This window comes from Xiphophorus maculatus, chromosome 14, assembly GCF_002775205.1.
Source record: "Xiphophorus maculatus strain JP 163 A chromosome 14, X_maculatus-5.0-male, whole genome shotgun sequence".
NCBI classification, from domain to species: domain Eukaryota; kingdom Metazoa; phylum Chordata; class Actinopteri; order Cyprinodontiformes; family Poeciliidae; genus Xiphophorus; species Xiphophorus maculatus.
The window spans coordinates 21452848-21473416 of record NC_036456.1 but is presented as its reverse complement, the minus strand read 5'-3'; the positions used below and the strand labels follow the sequence as shown (position 1 = coordinate 21473416).

The 20569-nt window shown below is 38.9% G+C and overlaps 1 protein-coding gene, 1 long non-coding RNA gene and 1 pseudogene across 6 annotated transcripts in view; 2 read left to right on the top strand and 1 right to left on the bottom strand.

Annotated features, from left to right (window-relative positions):
* LOC111610949 (high affinity immunoglobulin gamma Fc receptor I-like) overlaps positions 1–16014 on the bottom strand; it is a 41215-nt gene extending 25201 nt beyond the window's left edge. For 2 of the 3 annotated variants that reach the window (XM_023346167.1, XM_023346165.1), the window contains exons 1-2: positions 15941–16014; positions 13309–13557 (exon numbers count right to left, since the gene is read on the bottom strand). The gene's annotated coding sequence lies outside the window, so the exon portion shown is untranslated. Of the gene's footprint in view, positions 1–13308; positions 13914–15940 lie in introns of those variants that run through there. The other variant, XM_023346166.1, reaches the window with a different exon arrangement.
* On the top strand, positions 1628–4674 carry LOC111610951. Of its 3 annotated transcripts, none has more exons than XR_002753830.1 (3): positions 1628–1669; positions 1974–2408; positions 2500–4044. It is a non-coding gene; the product is annotated as an uncharacterized LOC111610951 (long non-coding RNA). The 3 variants fall into 3 exon arrangements; XR_002753832.1 differs by adding an exon at positions 4121–4674 and having other exon boundaries at positions 1667–2408; XR_002753831.1 differs by having other exon boundaries at positions 1667–2408; positions 2500–3490; positions 3830–4044.
* Positions 6318–11982, top strand: LOC111610950 (annotated as a pseudogene).
* Positions 16015–20569: the final 4555 nt, after the last annotated feature.

The window sequence follows — 20569 nt, the reverse complement described above, 5'->3', positions numbered from 1 at the left end:
TGTCGAATCATTCAGACAGAAACAAACAGCAGAACTGAGACAGTGTTCATCATCAACTTGGATGTTCTTCTTCCTCCCCCAGGTGAGTTGATGTCTGCCTGTACAAATGTTGCACCTTTAAAAAGAACTAAAAAAACCTCAAAGGTTTTCGCTTTTGTGCAACTTTATTAAACAAAATCCACGGTTCGAGCATACAGCGTGTGTAGTTTTCTTTCTTTTCGGATCTATCCACAGGTCATGAACTTTTTACTCCCATCATGCATTGTGTCTTTTTTAAAGGGGCATTATCATAACAGAAATCTATGAAATAAAATATAATAAAGTAGTTTGATCACATATTTAGTCATAAACCAAATGAATTGTTCTAACTAAATACTAAATAAAATGAATACTTGCCCAATAAGATAATTATACCTATTAATTTAACATTATCACGTTCTTAACATATTTCCAGGGCTCTACACAAAACGCCTGGGTTGATCTACTTTCACTCCTCAAAAGTTTCCAAGTTTCTGCCTCCTCTGTCTCTCCCCTGCTCAGCTCCTTCAAACTAGCCAGCAGCAATTAGCAAATACCTGGTGGAACTGCTGAGCTCATTATAGGAGCTGCTGCTCAGAGCATCACTGGTAAAACTGTTAGAGTTAATAGAGGAGCCATGTTGTGATGACTTCCTGGAGGCGGAGTTTCAGAAAGAGCAGGAGCTTTTAAAGAGACAGAGGCCCAATTTCAAGGAGTTTAATTACAACTTAAATTTCTTTTAAGTTATATTTTATAAGAAGTGAAGGTAACATAGTTGATTGTGCTATAAAATGAAACTATATGGTTAGAAAATACATAATAAAACCCTTTAATGCAAAGTAAATACTGTTTATGATGCAAAAGGTAAATTTTAACTGTCAAATACACAAGAATATTTCATGTGACTAAATGTCTGGTTGTTGTTAAAACAAGAAACAATAAAAATGAACAAAAAGCAAATAGAGAAAAGCTCATGAATACCAAGAACTTTTAGACTTGATTTATTTTCTATCTTCTTTCCTCTGAGTCGGATTATTTTCTATCCAAAGTCTGTTAAGATCATGGAGACCAGAGTGTGTGTGTTTGATTCGGGGTGTGTGTGTTTGATTCGGGGTGTGTGTGTTTGATTCGGGGTGTGTGTGTTTGATTCGGGGTGTGTGTGTTTGATTCGGGGTGTGTGTGTTTGATCCGGTGTGTGTGTTTGATCTGTGTTGCTGTTAGCTTGAAGGAAACAGAGCGACTCGCTGCTGGAGTGGCAACATGTCACAGCAGGAACAGAGCAGTACCCAGACTGGACTGGAGGAGGAGCTGTTCTCAACCAATGAACTGAGTGATCCGGTGAACGGATCCGATGAACGGATCACTGATCTACGGTGGCCGACAGGTGCAAATGCGCAGCAAAAGAGAAAACATGCAAACAAACAAAAAACACGCGCACAAATTAAATGCGGCAAGCAAAAAGCGAATAAAATGCAGCAAACAAAAAGAGAGACGCAAACAAAAAAGAAGGCACCCCCGAATGAAATGCAGCAAACAAAAAGTGTTGAAAACGGAAGTGCTCCAGACCACTAGGGGGAGTCAAAGAAAATAGTATTCATTTCTATGGGACCAGATGCAAGATTCAGAGAAAGAAATTTGAAAGAAAGTAAAGGTACGTATTACTATATTTCTTTTCAGATACGCCGTCTTTTATAATATTATAGAATAACAGAATAATTTATGGGTAGCGTGATAGACTTTGTGTCAGTCATACCGTTCTGGGCTCGGTCTCGTAGATGCTTGCCCGAATTAGCAAAGCAATTATGCTAATCATACCGCAAGAAAAAATAGATAAATTACACATTCGTATAATTAAATATCTTTTTTGAGAATGACTCATTTCAGCGTTTTAGTAGGCAATGTCTCCACTTTTAATGTATTTATTTCCTGACGCTAAAAAACAAATTTTCTTTCAGATGTACTGTCCATTTTGTGGAACTGCCGCCATAAATTCTGCAGACTTTTGTTGTCAATGTGGCAGAAACATAAAATTTGTCCAAGATCATGCAAACAAAGCCCAAGATGAGAGGAACACTACCACTGCAACTCCCGATGTTCAACCAAGCACCAGCACAGGTAAACCGAAGCATGGGTTATTTATTTCAGCATGCTTAAGTGTTAGCATTTTAAACCATCTGTAGATGCAGGTACGATCATTGCAGTATTGATCGTACCTGCAATTAATAATTAATGCATTTAAATTATAACTAAAGTGCCAATCGTGTATTTTTTTATTACGAATTTCAGGTGTAGAGTATTTCATGAACTTTAGAGCTATAAAAGAGAGGGAAAGAAAGAAATTTTTTACCAAGAAGCATCAGAACAAAACACAGAAGGGAAATAAACTGAAGGTATGTCTTTAATTTAGTGCAAACACAAACTGGAAATTACATACTTCATCAAATAATTTAATTTGATTGATTAAATTTTGTCTCTCCCCAGATTAATGTTGGGCTTATGAGGATGCAGGGAGATTCCCTTAAGACAGTGAGAGGGAAGTTACTTCCAGTTGAGATTCACCCTGAGTGGGCATCGGAACAAGTGCTTGCTGCTGCTGTAAAGAAGCAAAAGGATTTCAATATAGACCTGAGAGATTGTGCCCATGTCTTGTTGTATCCTGATGCAAGGGAGGTTAAGAACATCCCAGGAACAGACATTCCTTTCACAGTGCAAAAGTACAAGGAGGCAATTGGAAAGCCTTACCAAAGAATTACGCTTTATATTTGCCCTGTTGAGGAATTTGCAAAAAGCTGTAAGTGCTTTTGATCTACATTCCAAATAGTTTGAAGATCAATTATGCTATAGTCTTATAGTTAAAATAGCAAAATTTCCTCCTATATCCAGAATTCTGTGCATGATTAATTCTAGCTATGATGTCATATATTTTATCTAAGGAAGCCAAAGGATTTTCCTCTTTACAAAACCACCTCCCTTTTGTAAAGATTGATGTACAAACATACATTTTATTAATTGCAAAATTTAGCCTTGCAAAAGAAAATTTATTATTTATAGTACACATTTATAGTATATTTCTTTTCACTGGTTGTTGAAATGATAGTAACCATTTTCCTTTGGTTAATATCAACGAACAAAACTGTGTGGTTCATAGTAATAGAAGACTTACTGTGTTCAAATAACTTTAATAACATAAACTTACCTAATTTTTAAAGTGCAATCAGTAATACTTTTATAACAAATTTATATCAGTAATGATTTCATAAATATTAATTTATGTTTTTGGCTATTGTTCTCTACCATAGATATCCAGTGCAGGTACATTGACTGAACTACACCAGTCAGTTGAAAGACATGCAAGCATCTTGCAAACTGCTGGCTGCTTGCAGTTCCCTGTGACTGTTGATGACAAATTGAAAATTGTAAAGGAGTTCATTGATTGGTACATCATTTACCGCAACCATTTCTCTATTCAAAGGTAATGTTTCTCTTCCTTAACTTAAAAAATAACTATGCTAATTTAGTTACTATTTTGTTGCAGTTAATACAAGCAAATGTACAATAGTGCAAGAATCAATCAATCAATCAACAGCACCCAGCAGCCAAATAAGTAGGAGCCTTATTGATTGGACGGCTTAGCTGGAGAAAATTAACGTTACTGTAGGTTAATTCACTGTGTACAGTGCATCAGCAATATTACCTATGCTAAATAAAAATAATAAAAAAAGATTAGACATATTAATGTTCTTTGTGTTACTGAAAAATATCAGCTCTTTTGATAATAATTAAGGTGATTTCTGTTTCAAACTTTTTATAGATTCAAGGATGGCCTTTCAACACTGAACTTCCAGAATGCTTTGGAGCAGCATGCTTCCGTCTTCAGGCCATTTATGTGTGCAAGAGCGGAACAGCTGACATCCAAAATATTGGAGGAAATATTTGAGGTTCAGCTCAGTGAAAAGGGTAGCAGCAGACGACATGAGGAAACAAGAGTGCTAGGATTCTGGAGAGACTTTCTCCTTGACACAGAAGGTGGACTTTAAGATTTATTGCTATATTCTGGTGTTATTGTAATATCTGATACATAAACTCATTGCTTCTTTTCTAGAACAAAAAACGGGTCTCTCTCTCCAGGACATCCTGATGTTTGCCACCGGCTTGAACACACTACCTCCATCTTCAATTCTGCCACCACCAAAACTGATCTTTCAGGCCACTTCTCGTTTTCCTGTCAGTAGCACCTGCTCCAACACTATCAAAATACCAATGTCCAAGACGTATCATCAGTTTAAAGAAGACATGGACTTTGGGATTCAAAACTCCCCTGGGTTTGGGCTTTATTAAGGTCAAATGCATAACAACAAAACAAAATGCTAACTATTTAACTTGTCAAACCTGTTCAGTTATGACACTGTTTAGTGTTTGTGTGCGACCTTCAAATTTGGATTCTTGTTTGTTTATAAGTCCGCCATGTTTTTCAGTTTGATATAGTTTTCGACACATGATTCCCAACTCTGTGGATGTGCTAGGCCACACTGTCTCTGGAGGTTCTCAAAATGTGCCTGAAGGTGTTCATCTCCACATTGAATGTTGTTAGTCTCTGTCACAAACTGTCCCAATTGCTCCTGGGAGACTGGGAAACCACAGTCTGTTCCACCAAACCTAGGAATAGAAGAAGCACAGTAAACATTTAGTTATATTTACATTTCTTCACTAAACTGTTACTGCTGTGACTATTGTTGTAACCTGTCTAAATGATTAATTGTATTTAAATTTACATTTTAGAAATTGTCATCTGAAATTGTTAGAATAAAAAGTGACATACTGTTAACACATTGTTCATTATTTTTGTTTTGGCAAATTATTTTTTAGAGTTCCCAAAGAGGTTTTAAATTAACCAGATGTTGAAGACAAAAACAACAAAAAATTACCTGTGAGGTAGATGATACATCACATCTGGTTTACCAGATGGACAGCAAGATTGTTTAACAGGTCTTATGGTATGTTTATTCCACCTGTCCTTGCATTCATCAAGATCTCTCTGTAGCATATCCATGAAGACAAACCGCACAAGGCATGTGTGGTCATGACTTCCATTGAAGAGATGTCTTTCCTTCAAATCGTTCATGAGATCCATCCAGAACTGAGATCTACAATAAACCAAAATTATAAGATAATTATATCAGCAGAAAGTAATAGGACTAGTTTCTATGTCATGAAAATATTTAAATATATGTTGACCTACAAAGTTAAATATAATGTAAGCAGACATCAACTGTTATACTTTAAATGTTGAGCTTCTGATTCATCCATTTCAAATGTTACACTATAAAATTAAGTTGTATATAGCACAAAAACATAATAATATCTTTTTACTGCCCAACACCAGGGAAATTAAGTTGGCACAGTAAAAATGTTACACAATTCAAACAATTAAGTTCACACCAAAATAGAATCTGTGTAAAAACTGAGTAACATACAGTACAGTAAGGGCAAAAGTTCTGTGCTGTTGTTAAAAGTAGCTTATAAATAGTCTACTCTACAAAACTATGTGCAGTTAGGCATGATAATTTTAAAAAATATAAAAAAAAATAGAATAAAACCATATTTATTGAGATAAACAGCTGGGATATATATCTAAAAAAAAGTGTGGCTTGTTAAACCAAAAGTACTTCATGAATATGTGCGACATCAAACGCGTTGCTAATTCAAATCCAGTAGACCATATTAAACTTACTTATCCAAATCACTGTGCGTTGCTATTTTCTTTTGTAATTTAATTTAATCCCTATGTACGTCTTGGGGAGCGACCGCCCTTTACATGTGACAGTTATCTGCGGCGACAGAAACATAAACAATACGGGGAGGAGGGAGATGCGTATGTTGTTGCTGGGAAAACAGGAACTATTTTGATATGACTGACACAAGGTCTATCACGCTACCCATAAATTATTCTGTTATTCTATAATATTATAAAAGACGGCGTATCTGAAAAGAAATATAGTAATACGTACCTTTACTTTCTTTCAAATTTCTTTCTCTGAATCTTGCATCTGGTCCCATAGAAATGAATACTATTTTCTTTGACTCCCCCTAGTGGTCTGGAGCACTTCCGTTTTCAACACTTTTTGTTTGCTGCATTTCATTCGGGGGTGCCTTCTTTTTTGTTTGCGTCTCTCTTTTTGTTTGCTGCATTTTATTCGCTTTTTGCTTGCCGCATTTAATTTGTGCGCGTGTTTTTTTTTTTGTTTGCATGTTTTCTCTTTTGCTGCGCATTTGCACCTGTCGGCCACCGTACTGATCCGACCGGTTCAGTTCACTCAGATGAACGGTTCTTCTGCTCCTCCTTCTTCCTGTTTCCTTCGCAGCTCGTGGATTATCGGTGTTTCCGAATATTAGATATTTTATTGATTATTGGCCGACAAACAGCAAATATAATCAGGTTTAATGTTAAAGTGAATCTTCTGGTGCTTTGTTGTTTCTATGTAATGTCGCGGTAAGAGAAATAGGAGAAACTGTGACGGTGGATTGAAACCAGGAAATGGATTCTCTAGCAGCGACTTCATTGTTTTCGGCTCTGAACTTCATCATCATCATCTTCATCTCTTCTGTCTCTACAGGCGAGTTTCTGGAGAAAAACTTCAGATTCAAAGTTATTTAGATCAGAGATCCAGCGATAGTTAAAGTGACGCATGTTGACGTAATGATGACGATCCTGGTCATTGTTTCTGGGACCAGTTAGTTTCTGGGTCCAGTTAGTTTGTGGGACCAGTTAGTTTCTGGGACCAGTTAGTTTCTGGGTCCAGTTAGTTTCTGGGACCAGTTAGCGCTGGTTCCCAGTAAACAGACTAGATCATCACAATCAGTGACACCAGGAGTTGAACCGTCTAGTAAAGCCTGTTGAACCTTAAAGACCGTTAAAGACATTGAGACGGTTCTGGTTCTGGTTCTGGTGGTTCCTCCTCCAGGACCGTAGCTAGCCCTTTGCTCTCCCGGAGCACACATGCTGTGAACTGAGTGATCCGGTGAACAGATCACTGATCCGACCGGTTCAGTTCACTCAGATGAACGGTTCTTCTGCTCCTCCATCTTCCTGTTTCCTTCGCAGCTCATGGATTATCGGTGTTTCCGAATATTTGATATTTTATTGATTATTGGCCGACAAACAGCAAATATAATCAAGATTGACCCGTTCAATGACACAAAAACATGATTATTTTAAAAGATCTATTTTAATCAATAAGTTGTTTTTGCAGGTTATCAATCAGGTTTTGTGGTTTGTATCAGTTATTTAAAGATCCTGTTCAGAATAAATCCTTTATGATTATTTCTAATGTGTTTACTGCTTTTTATTTATCATGTTTATATTTTAATGTGATCAACAGTCTAGTGCTGCTTCAGTAGAAAATATCTTCATGTAAAAACCTGTTTTGTCTACAACAGTAAAATAACTCAGTAGCTTCTTCCTGATCCTCTCAGGTATCACTCCCACTGCATTCTGGGACTTGTAGTCCTTTCTGCTCTGTATGGAGAAATGAATCCCTTCATGTTTTGGTCTTTGTAGCATCACTGTTCTGATGTTAAAGGCAGAATCTCTTATACAGCTGAATAAATGACCTTTAACCTCTCTGCTCTGTTTCCTCTCTTACAGATCAGACAAACATCACAGCTGAAGTTGGACAGGAAACATTTCTGCCCTGCAGATCTCCTGATAATAAACCTGCTGTGTTTGTTGAATGGATTAGATCTGATCTGGGGTCAGAATATGTTCTTCTGTACAGAAATAGGAAGATTAATCTAGAAAACCAGCATGTGATGTTTAAGGACCGAGTGGATCTGCAGGACAGACAGATGAAGGATGGAAACGTGTCTTTGGTTCTGAAGAACGTGACGACTGACGACAGAGGAGCTTATGAATGTCGAATCATTCAGACAGAAACAAACAGCCGGAGGAAAACCATCATCATCATCAACCTGATAGTAACGTCTCCAGGTGAGTTGATGTTTGTCTCATTTCAGCTGCTTGGTCAGAGTGAAACATCTGAGAGTCCAGAAGGTTTGTTATCGGAAACCTCTGAGTTTAGTTTAACTCTCAGTTTGGAAAAAATCAGGTTTTCTGTTTCAGAAATAGACATTAACTTAAATATATCACCATGGTAACTGATTCCAGTGTTGTAGTATTTAAAACCACTTTTTGATGTTCTCTGTTTTGGACATTAAAGACTCTGGATTTTATTTTAAGATTCAGTCTGGCTGTTGCCTTCCTGTTCAATTTCATTGTATTTAATCAGGGGCGGATCTACTGGGTGGCAATGGGGGGCCATTACCATCCCAACTCAGAGCCTTTCCACCCCTGTTGCCTCCCATGGCGACTATGAATTCAATAAATAGTTATGGCAAATTGGACATTAAGTTCATGAATCTCATTTTTCCAACAACATTGAATGCAACACAATGTAACCACATTAAAAGAGCCAACCTAAAGCTCCACTCAACTCAATCTTACACTGAAATATTTTCTGCTTTACATATTAACAAGAAGCTACAATCTGTTAAAAATACCAGATGTGTTCAAAGCCCATCAACCAGTGACTGCTGGAGATGGACACCAGTCCTCCCACAACCCTGAGGGACAAGTGGCTGGAAAGGATGGATGATAACAATTCCTGTGAAATGAGCAAAAGTCAGTGAGGTAGAAGAATGTGTGCTTGGACCCAACGATCACAGAACCAAGGACTGATAGTGTCCTGATCCAGATCACAGACCAGAGGACAAAGGGACTGGTGAAAAACTCTGAATCCCAGAAGGCCCAGCTCTTCACACCTCGCTGTAAAACAAAGATTTTTGGTTGAGGGAGATTCTAGTGAGGACGGATCCCTGTGACATCATAGAGCTTTAAAATGATCTCAGAGACAAGAACTGGCCTTCAGGTGAAATTCTGCATGGCAGGAATCCTGCAGCTCTGCAGAAACCAAGTGGGATCATCTTGAGTTAGCTGGTCAAGTGACAGACCTTCCTTTTACTTTGTGCATTGAAAGAAGAACCTTTGACCTGAAGCTGCTGCTTTGTAAATCTGGAAACATGAAACTGAGACCAACTGGGACCATCCAACAGTCTGAGTCCCTGCAGGATGAGATCTAGTCCTGGATCCTCCAGGATGAACCATGAAGTGGTTCCAGGTTCTGTTCTGACCATGATCAACCAGCCAGGAGAAGCTGGCCCCGTCCGTTAACCAGTATCAGCTGGTGCTATCCTGACCCGATCAGACATACCAGAGGACTGCATGTCCTGACACTCCATCAGGTCACTGTGGGAAGATGTATTGATGCATCATTGTGGCCCTTAAGGCCCTAAAGGTCCAGCCAACAACAATATTCTTCACAGAGTCGAGAGACCCTGACAGGAACCTGACTGATGAACCACAGTGTAGCACAGTTAGCATGCTAACACCTCAGCTAACACAGCAACCACAGGATCAGGGTCAGGTGACCTGGACATGAGGTCATGTGACTGAGGTCAAACAGAGAGGTGGCCATGAAAGACAAAACCAAAGCCAATAAAAAGTGGTCAGTCCTCCTTCAGCAGACAAACTCCCAGCTGTACTGGTCCACAGGCCCAACAAGACCAGCAGACTACCAGTAATCAGATTACTGAACTCAAAGAGACAGTAATCAGATTACTGAACTCAAAGAGGACCCAGCTCCCATGATGCATCACCCTCTGCTGTGTTTCCTCTTTCTGTCAGAAGGTGGCGCTGGTTTCATCAATGTCCCTCAATGAATCAACGACCTCATAAAACAGAAACATCAACTCTTTCATTCCTGAATCTGTGAAAACTTTTCACCAAAAGACTCACAAGGCTGCGTCTCCTGGCTGCTAACGCTAAAGCTAACGGCAGCAGTGACCTTTAGCTGCATCCGTTGACCTTTGTTTAACCTGACGCCACTTTTCAAGGATGATGATGTCACCACGCAGCGCCGTCCGTCATCTTGTGTTCCCACCTTTCACTTCAGCTGCTATGTAACTAGCCAGTTAGCTTTCCTTCCTTCACACGTTAAACCTTCATCCTGTCGTTTTATTTAGCCTCAGTGCTAATTTATCCTCATTCAGCCATTTTCTGTGTTGTTGTTACAGAGTTCACTAATTTAATCCATTGTTATAAATCCAATTTATTAATAAATGTCCTGCCACCTTATTAATGGATATTGATTTTTAAACAAGATAATAGATTTTTTAAAAACTTTACAAGAAAAAAACAAAACAAACAAGTTGAAATAATGAACATTGTTAGTCATAAACTTCATTTTTCCTGCTATGATAAAGTTTAAGAAAATAAAATCTGTGTAGATCAGCACTTCAGGTTGACCAATAGAAAAGCTGCTAGCAGCAGGTTATACAAGGATTGTGTTACCATGGCGATATATTGAAAATGTAGCTTTTCATTTTGAACAGGAAATCCAGGATTTTCCTCAAACTCAGAGTTTTTCCATCACCACCTTCTTTCTGACGTTTTCTAGAGATGTTTTAGTTAAGAGTCTAGAAATCAGCTGGTCTGAGGTCAGATGATGATCTGCTGTCATTTTCTACCTGGACATCAAACTAACACCTGGTTCTGTTCTGCAGGTGAACCTGATGGAGGGAACCGAGACGGACCTGCTTCTTGGATTGGTCTGGTGGTTGGTCTGGTGGTAGTTTCAGTTATTTTAGTTATTTTTGTTGTTGTTGTTTATTTGATCTGTAAAAAAAAGGCATGTTGGTGTCCAAAGCTGAAGCAGAGTTCTGAAGAACCACTTCAAGCTGAGCCGCCTTTAATGGATCAGAACCGACCAGCTGAGCAGTGAGTCCAGTCTGATCTGAAGGATGAGGGATCCAGAACCTTCATCATGAATCAGACTGACTGTTTTCATCGGAACCAAACAGAGGAAACCCAAACTGGTATCAGCTGGTTCTGTCCTTCACCAGAACCAAACCAGGCCGTTACAGAACCATTACAGAACCGCTACAGAACCCGTCCAAACTGGACTGAATGCTTCATTATTACAGAAACTGAATGAAGCTGCAGGTTGGTGTCAGGATCTGCTGACAGTTTGTGACTTTTAGACGTTTCTTCTGGATTTAAAATGTTTTTATTTTATATTTCTGTTTTTATTTTATGTATTTATTCAGGATGGATCTCACTTAGAAACTAAAACTCATTTTCACAAGAAACTTGTTCCAACCTCATATACAGTCATATTCAATAACCTGGAATATTATTGAAAAGTTCATTTTTTCAGAAACTCAATTCAAAAAGTGAAACAGAAACAGATTAAACTGATTGATGTTTATTTTTATTAATTGTAATTTTTCTGCTTAATGAAAACACATTGAATATTAATATTAATCAGACCAATAAATAACTTTTAATGCAGAAATGTGAATTTTCTAAATATACTTTTAATCTGACAAAAAGTTTCATCTGCACATTTATTCTGTCTTATTAAATATGACTGTTTTATATTTGTTCATAAACTAAACTGTTTGTGTTAAATGTTCCTCCTGGAAGCATCTAAATCATTTCATTTATTACGTTTCTGATGTTTCTGGTATTTATGCATCATTTCTCCAGTCAAAACATTTCACTGGTTTTACTGGTTTCACTGGTTCCACTGGTCTGGTCCTGCTGCTGTTACTTAAAGCTGCATGTTTGTTGCTTCAGTCTCATCTCAGAGTTCTCATGTCTTTAGTAACGGCTGGTTTCATTCCTGTCTGGCAGAGATAATGTTCATGGTTCTGGAGTCGGAACAATAAACTCATAAATTCTCCGTTTGGATCTTTATTGTAATAACTTGTAAAATAAATGCTGGCAGATTGTTGAACCATCTGAGGTCAGCAGGTCAACCAACATGTTCAGGAAGCAGAAACCAGTTCAGATGATGTTCAGCTCGTTCACATCAGTCCTGAATATTAAAAACATAAAACTCAAACTTACCGTCCTTTAAATCGTCGTTTTGTTTAGAAATGTTTCTTCTTTGCAGAAATTCTGGATTTTCTTCAATATCTTCAAAATGTTTCCATGCAAAACGTTTCAGAAAAGTTTGACACGAGTTTTTTGTTCGATTTGATGAAAGTGGGAGAGAAGCTGCTTGGTTCACCAGGGTCAACCTCTGGCTGACCTTTGACCTTTAAACTTTCATTTATAACTTCAGCCCCAAATCAGCTCAGGTTTAATCATTTCTGGTCAGACCAGATTGTTTTAAAATCAAAAATTACACAAATTGTTTCATAACTGTCACTTTATTATCAAAGTTATTAATTTGATTTTTATTAAAATATTTGAATATTTTCCCCAAAGTAACTGATTTTATGAATTGTTGGACTGTTTCTGTTTTAGGTCATTAAATACTGTTAATCATTAAAATATATAATAAACCTCTGATATACATTTAGTGTTTAAGAAAATATTTGAGGTTTTTTCAGCCATTTTGTTTCCAAATCTAATAAAATAACCCATAATCTAAATCCACAACCAGAGGTTAAAGGTCAGATCGTCCAATCAGCTCTTAGAACATGAGGATCCCTGACCTTGAGTAAAGGTCACATCTAGGATCTGTAAACTGACTGAACAATAACTGGATCAGAACATAACAGCAGTCTGGGTCGGTGCTGTTTATGTTTACTGTTACATAATGCATCATTATGACATCATCAAGACAATTTAAAGATAATTCTTACATCAGCTAGAAAAGCAACTTCAAAGATTTAAACGTTTCTGGTTCTAAACTTTTGGGAAACTGAAAATAAGTTTATAGATTCTGGAGTCTTTACCGCCCCCTGCTGTTCCAGAAGAAGAACTGCATGAGTACAAAGTTCTGAGCTTTTTACTTTATTCTTTGTCAAATAATTTACAGAAAATGAAGCAAATTAATAAACAATTCACACATTTATCTAGCTAGCTGTGTAGCTATGTAAGCTAGCTAGCTATCTAGAGAGCTGATTGGCTGAACCGGCCTCGACTCTGTTGGTTGTGGATTTATCAGGATGGATCAATATCAACAGATTTTGACATAAAACGTGAAAGAGGAAAAGTTCAGTTTGTTTTAAAGGCAGATTATTTTTTACACCATCTGTCATCCATTACATCACCTGCTGTAACAAACAGCATCTTCAGTTCATGTTTTTTTCTCTCTGCTGGTTTAATTTTACATTTTGTTTTTTGTCCAACTTAAAAAAACAAAATGTGTTTTCTTTAAATTAACTCCCAGACACAGTAAAGTTAATATTTATCTAGATAAAACCAGAACCAAAGCAACTAACCTGCTGAGGAGGAGGAGCTCCATCAGGTGGATGATGCTAATTGGACCAGGCTCTGTTCCTGGTTCCTCCATCGTCAGTCAGTCAGAACCAGAACCAGAACCAGAACCCGTCTCGGTCCTCCGTCTGGTTTTCTGGATCCGTCTGATCTCTGCAGAGGATCAGACTCTGACTGCAGCTCATTTCTGAGGATTTGATCCCAGCAGCTCAGAGTGACGGAGAGTCCAGGATCAGCTGAGATCTTCATCTGATCTGCAGGAGAAACACAAGTTAAACGGATCCAACGGATCCAACGGATCCAACGGATCGCTGGTCTCTGGACCGGGCCGGATCCTCACATCCTGAATGAAAACCTCATGTATCATAAACTGAACTTTACAGGAGAGGAAAGAAAAGCATCAACATTTAAACCATCTGATCAACATTAAATGAACTTTTAATGTTTTCAGTTCAAATGTATCAATAAAACTCCAGATAGAAACTAAAGGTCCAACAGAACCAGCAGCTGGTTGGAAATAAAATGTCTGAATCTTAAAACCTTGAAATGCAACAATATTTTAACATGCTTTTTATTAATGTTTATATATTAAAATAAAAAGTTTTATTAAGGATAAAAAACAAGGTGATTCCTGTCAGGGTTTAACATTTACTGAAAATGATTTAAAATCTAAAAAATTCATATTAACAAATGTTAAATCTTAACAAAAACCATTAAAACTATATTATTATTTATCATTATATATAAATTATATTTTTAATTCATTTCCTGATCAGCAGCTTCATTACCAGCTGTAAACATCACGGATCAGGAACCGGTTCATCCGGTCGGTCGGATTGAGGAACGTTCACTGAACCGCAGCTGAAACTCCGAGTTTCTCCTTTTGTCAGTGAAACAAAGAGAAGCAGCTGATTGGCTGAAAGGGTTTAAACCTGATTGGATGAGAGAGTTTAAACCTGATCAGCAGCTTCTGTCTCTAAAACAATAAATGACTGAAAACTTTCCAGATAATGAACCACTGATCCCTCTGATCACCTGTAACCTGAACACACCTGGGCTCTGTGCTGACGTCACCTGACAGAACAAACACCACCTAGTGGACGGAGTAGAGTACTGCAGGAGAAATATCCAGAAACAATAGTTGGTTTGTCAAATTTAAATCTATTCAACCTTCTGATGACAATAAATAAAATCATTTTAAAATCTGCTGCTTCTTGTTTCTTCACCCATCAAGTTTATCTGATTGTCTTTAAATAAATATTTTACTTTGATGTTTTTACTGATGTTTAGGGAAAATAAAGTTTATTTTTTGTTGAAATTTTTATAGTTTCTGTTTTTAAATTTTCATCTTCCATTAAGTCTCGCTGTGAAAATAAACTATTAATTAAACATTGATTGATCTTTGACATCTCTATATGATCCAGACTGATTTTAAAATAAAAATAGTTTAATGTTTGTTCTAGTTGAGTTTCTATCGACTGTAAAACCTGGTTTGGTTTAACAATCAGAGTCACAGTTTTATAAACTAAATGGTTTAACTGAAAACTAAACTAAATATTGAATTTAAATGAAAGCAGGAAAGTAAGAAAAGTTTCTATGGTCACAAAATGGCCGCCAGCCGACGCATCATTTCCTCAAGAAACAGAAAGTGGTTAGAAAAGAAATGATCCACAACTGGTCACCATGACGACCAGGTTACCACAAACACGACTTTCTGACGTCATCAAAGCTTTTAAAAAATGACATTTAGTTAAAATAGTTCAACTTGATCAAATCAGACGTTTGGAAAAAAAAGTTTTTATCTGTTGAACCAACATCTGATTATTTACTGTTGGACTGAAGCTTGAAGGAGGAAGTGAGGACATGCAGGGTGTCCTTATTTACCTGTTAGTCTGGCTGGAGCCAAAACAGCTGAGGGCCTCAGACTGGGGCCCATCAGGACCCATCAGAACCTCAGACTGGGACCCATCAGAACCCATCTGGACCCATCAGAACCTCAGACTGGGGCCCATCAGGACCTCAGACTGGGACCCATCAGAACCCATCAGGACCCATCAGAACCTCAGACTGGGACCCATCAGAACCCATCAGGACCCATCAAAATCTCGTCTGTTCTGGTTCCGTGTGAATTAAAGAACCAAAAAGAAGCAGAACTTTCTCACTTCCACATTTTCTGAGGATTTTCCCAGGAACTGGACCTGCTTTCTGTTTGGTTACCAAATGAAACAGAATCTGGTTTTGCATAAACAAATGATCCAACAGCAGGTTTTGGATCAGAACTGGGAGAACTGGTCTGAACACTGGACTCTTTAATCTGGACCAGATCATATCATCTGACTGTTTCCATTTTAGATAAATTATTTTCAATCATATTTTATAGAATCTATAGTTAATAAATGCTTAAATAATAAGATTTATTCTCATCTTCACTCAGTTCCTGATGATCATCAGACATTCAGGAAACAATCAGTGACAGTTTAACTCATGGAAACTTTTTTCTAATAATCAATAATCACTTTTCCACCATTAATATCTGTGGTGGTGAATTAATATTTACTCTGACAGATTAACAGATTTATTTCTGTGAATAAAATCATTTTCTCTTCTGCTTCATGTCAATCAGAAAGTAAATCTCACCTGAGCGGCTCCCTGCTGATCCATCAGACTGAGATCAGAACCGAACCCAGCCTGTTGTTGGTTTGACAGTCAGCTGTTGGGTCACATGATCCCAGCGGCTCTCCTCATTGGTTCCCAGCAGGAAGGCGTCTCTGTTGCTTCACATAGTTTCTGTTCTTCCTGATTCTTTGACTCCAGTTTCCAGTTTTTCCACCTGCTGAGATTTTAAAGGTGCAGCTCAAACAAACAGCAGCAGAAAAACTTTCTGTTCATGTCAGATTAATGTTTGCTGGAACAGGAACTGACTGGTCAGAGGGTCAGTTTGGATGACATCACTTTCTGCTTCCTGTTAGCTACTGAAATCAATGGGAATAAATGGAAAAGTTTCTCTGCAGCCTGAAAATCCAGAGAATCTGATCCTGATGTCACATGATGACTGAGATTCACATCAACCAGAACCTGACTGCAGCTCATTTCTGTTCCTGCAGAGAATCACAAACATTCAGTGTTTGAAAGATCCAAGGACAATAAATCAAGATGTCTGTAAACAACAAAGCCTTTCTGAGCATTATGGATAAAGAAGTCTACCAAAGTGAGGATCACAGCTGGGTAGCCCCTTTACCATTTTACTCTCCAAGAGCTTCTTCCAAGTAACCAGGAACAAGCAATGAAGCACCTTGACTCACTTCGAAAAGCTCTGGAGAAAAAGCCAGAAATGAAGCAACACTTCAAGGAGTTCATCCAGAAAAGTCTTGATAAAGACCAGCTGAACCAGCTCCCCTTCAGCAGGAGGTAGAGAAAACTGGTATCTTCCAACATTTGGTGTCTGAAACACCAGGACAGATCAGGGTGAAGATGGATCCAAGTGCTGCTGATGTTCTTCTAAAGAGACCAGACTGGAACAACTCTGATAGGAGATCTTGATCTTCTGAGGTTTCTGAGAACTGGTCGCTGTCACAGCAGATGTTTTCCTGTCAGAGAGGATCAGAGAGATTATCTCCGTTTCCTCTGGTATGAAGATAAAAACCTTGACAAGAACATTGCAGAGTACAGAGTGAAGGTCCAGGTGTTTGGAAACACACCATCACCTGCCGCTGCTGCAGGAGACGAGCTGCTGGACAGGCTGAGGAAGAACATGGTTCTGATGCCAGACAGTTTGTAGAGAGACAGTTTCATGTTGACCATCTGTGATTCTGTGCAGAATTAAATGTTGAGCTGAGATGATGAAATCTAACAGAAATCCAGAGTCGTTGTCCCTGAGAGATTTTCCTGATATGTTGACTTTTACAAGCTGAAACTCTTGGTTAACTCATCAAATATACATTTAGGAATCTCTCATTTCTCACAACTATATTTGTTCATGTGAATCTTCAGTCTTTATAGCCGACATTCAAAATGGCTCCTCTGTAGTTCAGATAACAGAGAAACTCTTCATGAAGCTGTAAATGATGAAAACCCTCAGACTTTGTCCTTCAAACCTTTTATTATGTCTGCTGACTTCAGCTCTCTGACCGTAAAGAAACTTTATCAGCAGGAAGTTTAAACACAGTGAATCTGAACTTTCAGTTATAATGAAAATCTGATTCCTGGGAAAGGGAGAGATCTACCAACAATAAAATACCTTTCATACCAACAAGATGAAACTGTTATAAACTGCAGTGTGAGGTGATGAGGCAGCAGGCAGTAGATCCAGGATGAGATGAATAAGGTGATTTAATGATGAAAAACACAAAGTCCAAAATCAGGCAGCACAGCTGAGCAGAAAGCTAAGGCTCGACACTGGTAGCACTGGTACACGAACGGACAGCAAAACCAAAAACCGACAGACTGGAACGAACCATCGACAAGGATCCGACAAAGACACAGAAACACAGGTGACATTAAATACACAGGAGATGATCAGGGAACGAGACACAGCTGGGAACAATCAGGGGGAGACGGGACAACATGGAGACAGAAACTCAAAATAAACACAGAAAAACACAGATCACAACAGAAACTTGTCTGTTATCAGCTTTGATATGATCCAAGTTGAACGTGAAGGAATCTGTCTTTAAGGACATTCCTGTTTTCTACCTGCCTGAACCTGAACTTTTCCCTGAATCCTTGGTTTGAAGGAGAGACTCAGAGCAACTGCAGATCTCTCAGCTCTTCTTAGTTTCAACCTGAAATGTCTGGAGGAAACAGATGAATGTGAACAAGAACATAAATATGATCTGCAGACACAACCAGCCTGGACTCTGAAACACCAAGTTTCAGCAGGTTGTTCTGTTTAAACAGTAAATCTGTGTTTGGCTGCTGAAGCTCTGCAGATGGGAAACCAAGCAGTTTTACTAAGTTAGCATGATGCTAAAGCCACTGCAGCTAAAGCAGAGACACTCTGGAGGAAATCTGATCCTGGTTCTTATTTATTTTATTTTATTTTATGAGTTTGATACTTTTTAATGTACAAATATAAATGTACATTTTGTACAATATTTGTTTTAATTATCTTCTTCAGCTGGATAATTTCTTTGGATCAGAAAATGATGTTTCAATAACAGCATTATGATAAAATCTTACCTTTACTCTAGATTATATTGTTCCTAAATTTGTTTTTTAAGTACTTTTAATACACTGAACAAAAATCTAAAGGCCCCATGTCAAGTATTGTTGCTATGTGGAGTTAATGGCTGTAAAGGATCATTGCTGACATTTTATTGTACAATATTAATATTTCTGTTGATGTGTGTATAATGTTTAACCCAACCTGCTGTCAGTGAGCTGCTGTTTTCCTCAGTGCATCTCCACTGGCTGATCAGACAGAACCAGCAACAACATCCTTGGACTGGACAACAAAAGGCCCCAAAATGTCTCATGATGTCATGAAGCCTCAGATGTTCTGTGGAGCCGTCGGCGTGTTGGATGCAGGGACGTCCACCAGCAGCTGCACGGCTCAGTGTCCGTTATCGGACCGGCAGACCGGCTCTGCTGCAGAACCTCCTCATCCTCGTCGGACCGCTCAGCACCAGACGGCCACATCGGCTCGTCCATCTGAGGATCGGCTCAGACCAGCTGGTGAGACTATTGGACTGAACGACAGACACATCAAACCTCAGACTGTCTGTAACCGCCTACGGGAAGCCAACTGGGTCAGAACCAGATTCCTCAGCCTGACCCTTATCACGGCTCCAAACGGCCGAACCTCCAAGTTATCAACGCTGATATGAACATCAGTAATTACTGAAAATATACTTTGACTTTCTCCATGTATTGCGTAACACAAATGTTCATAAAACTCTTCTGTTTGACATGGAGCCTTTATATTTTTATATTTGTGTGAACCAACATGTGAACAACATTTTCTCACTGTGGATTTATCTGTGTCTGCTTGTCATGGAAATAATGTGAAACATATAAATGAGATCAAATGATTGTTGAAAGCTTTTGAAACTGAAAGCTTCTGTAATATGAAGCCTAGACGCAAATACAAACTGGAAGACTCTTTACCCCCACCCGCATCATCCAATCGGCGTGTCCCGCTCATCACCGCCGACCTATCAACGCTGGACCAAGCCACGTCACGTCCAATCACCGACCAAGGCCCAGTTGATAAGGACCTCCATCCATGGCATCTTCCGCTTTCCAGCTGCGCTCAACCCTCCTCCACCCCTTCTCCACCTCCACTCTTCAGGCTCCCATCCTTCACCGACCTCCACCACCAGTGTCGGGTCCCGGGGGATGACATTCCTAACCTACATCGGGAATGCTCATCCGAGCTGATCGCAATTCACAGCTCAATGTCCTCAGCCGGGGCCCGAGCGCCAAAGAACTTTAAATTCATGCATGTCAATAAACCTTTTTAATCGCTGTTTTTTCCGTCTGAGTCTCTCCAGATTGAACTGTAATCTGCATCAGATTACAGATGATCTTAACCTGCTGCAGACACAACACAGAGCTGGAACCTGCATGTCTGCTCAAAGCAAAAAGTGTCTGAGTCTTTATTCTTTAGTTAGTGGATCCTTTATCAATACAGTTCATTTTATTTTGCACTGTTAGGATCTTATGGATTCTTTATGGAATCTACAGGGATTAAGATTTTTTAGAGATGAAACTTGGTTCTGCATCTTTTGATTCTTTTTTAAAGCTGTTATTGGCTCTAGAGGCCTTTATTGAGAGGTTAGAAGGAAATCAGGTAATAAGAGGAGGAAGACCCACATCGATGGTCATCAGGCCTCGAAATAATATTTCTGCTCTAACATATCCCCCCTAATTGTCATGTTGAGATTAATTTGTCAAACCCACATGCGCAGAACACACTCTGGAGACGGGTAAAGGTTATGGTGATTTATTAAATACAGTGCTAACAGGTCTGTACAAGGTGGTCCGGAACTGGTGCTCGTCTGTGTGGTTCTGGATCTCTGGGTGGAAATAAGACAGGTAAGAGGGGTTCAGAGATCGTGGGAATTGCAGTCCAGCCAGAGACCTACTTGCCGGTGAGCTCGTCAGAGCACGGAGAGGTGAACCGCTAGGATCCGGAGCTGCAGGCTGGAACGAGGGCGTGAGTTTCTCTAGAGGGCGGACAGGTGAATGGAGGGAGATCTCAGACAGGTGCCGGAAGGGATCCGCTTGACCAGGGATCTGCTGCCGACAGAACTGAGGGCTGGTCTC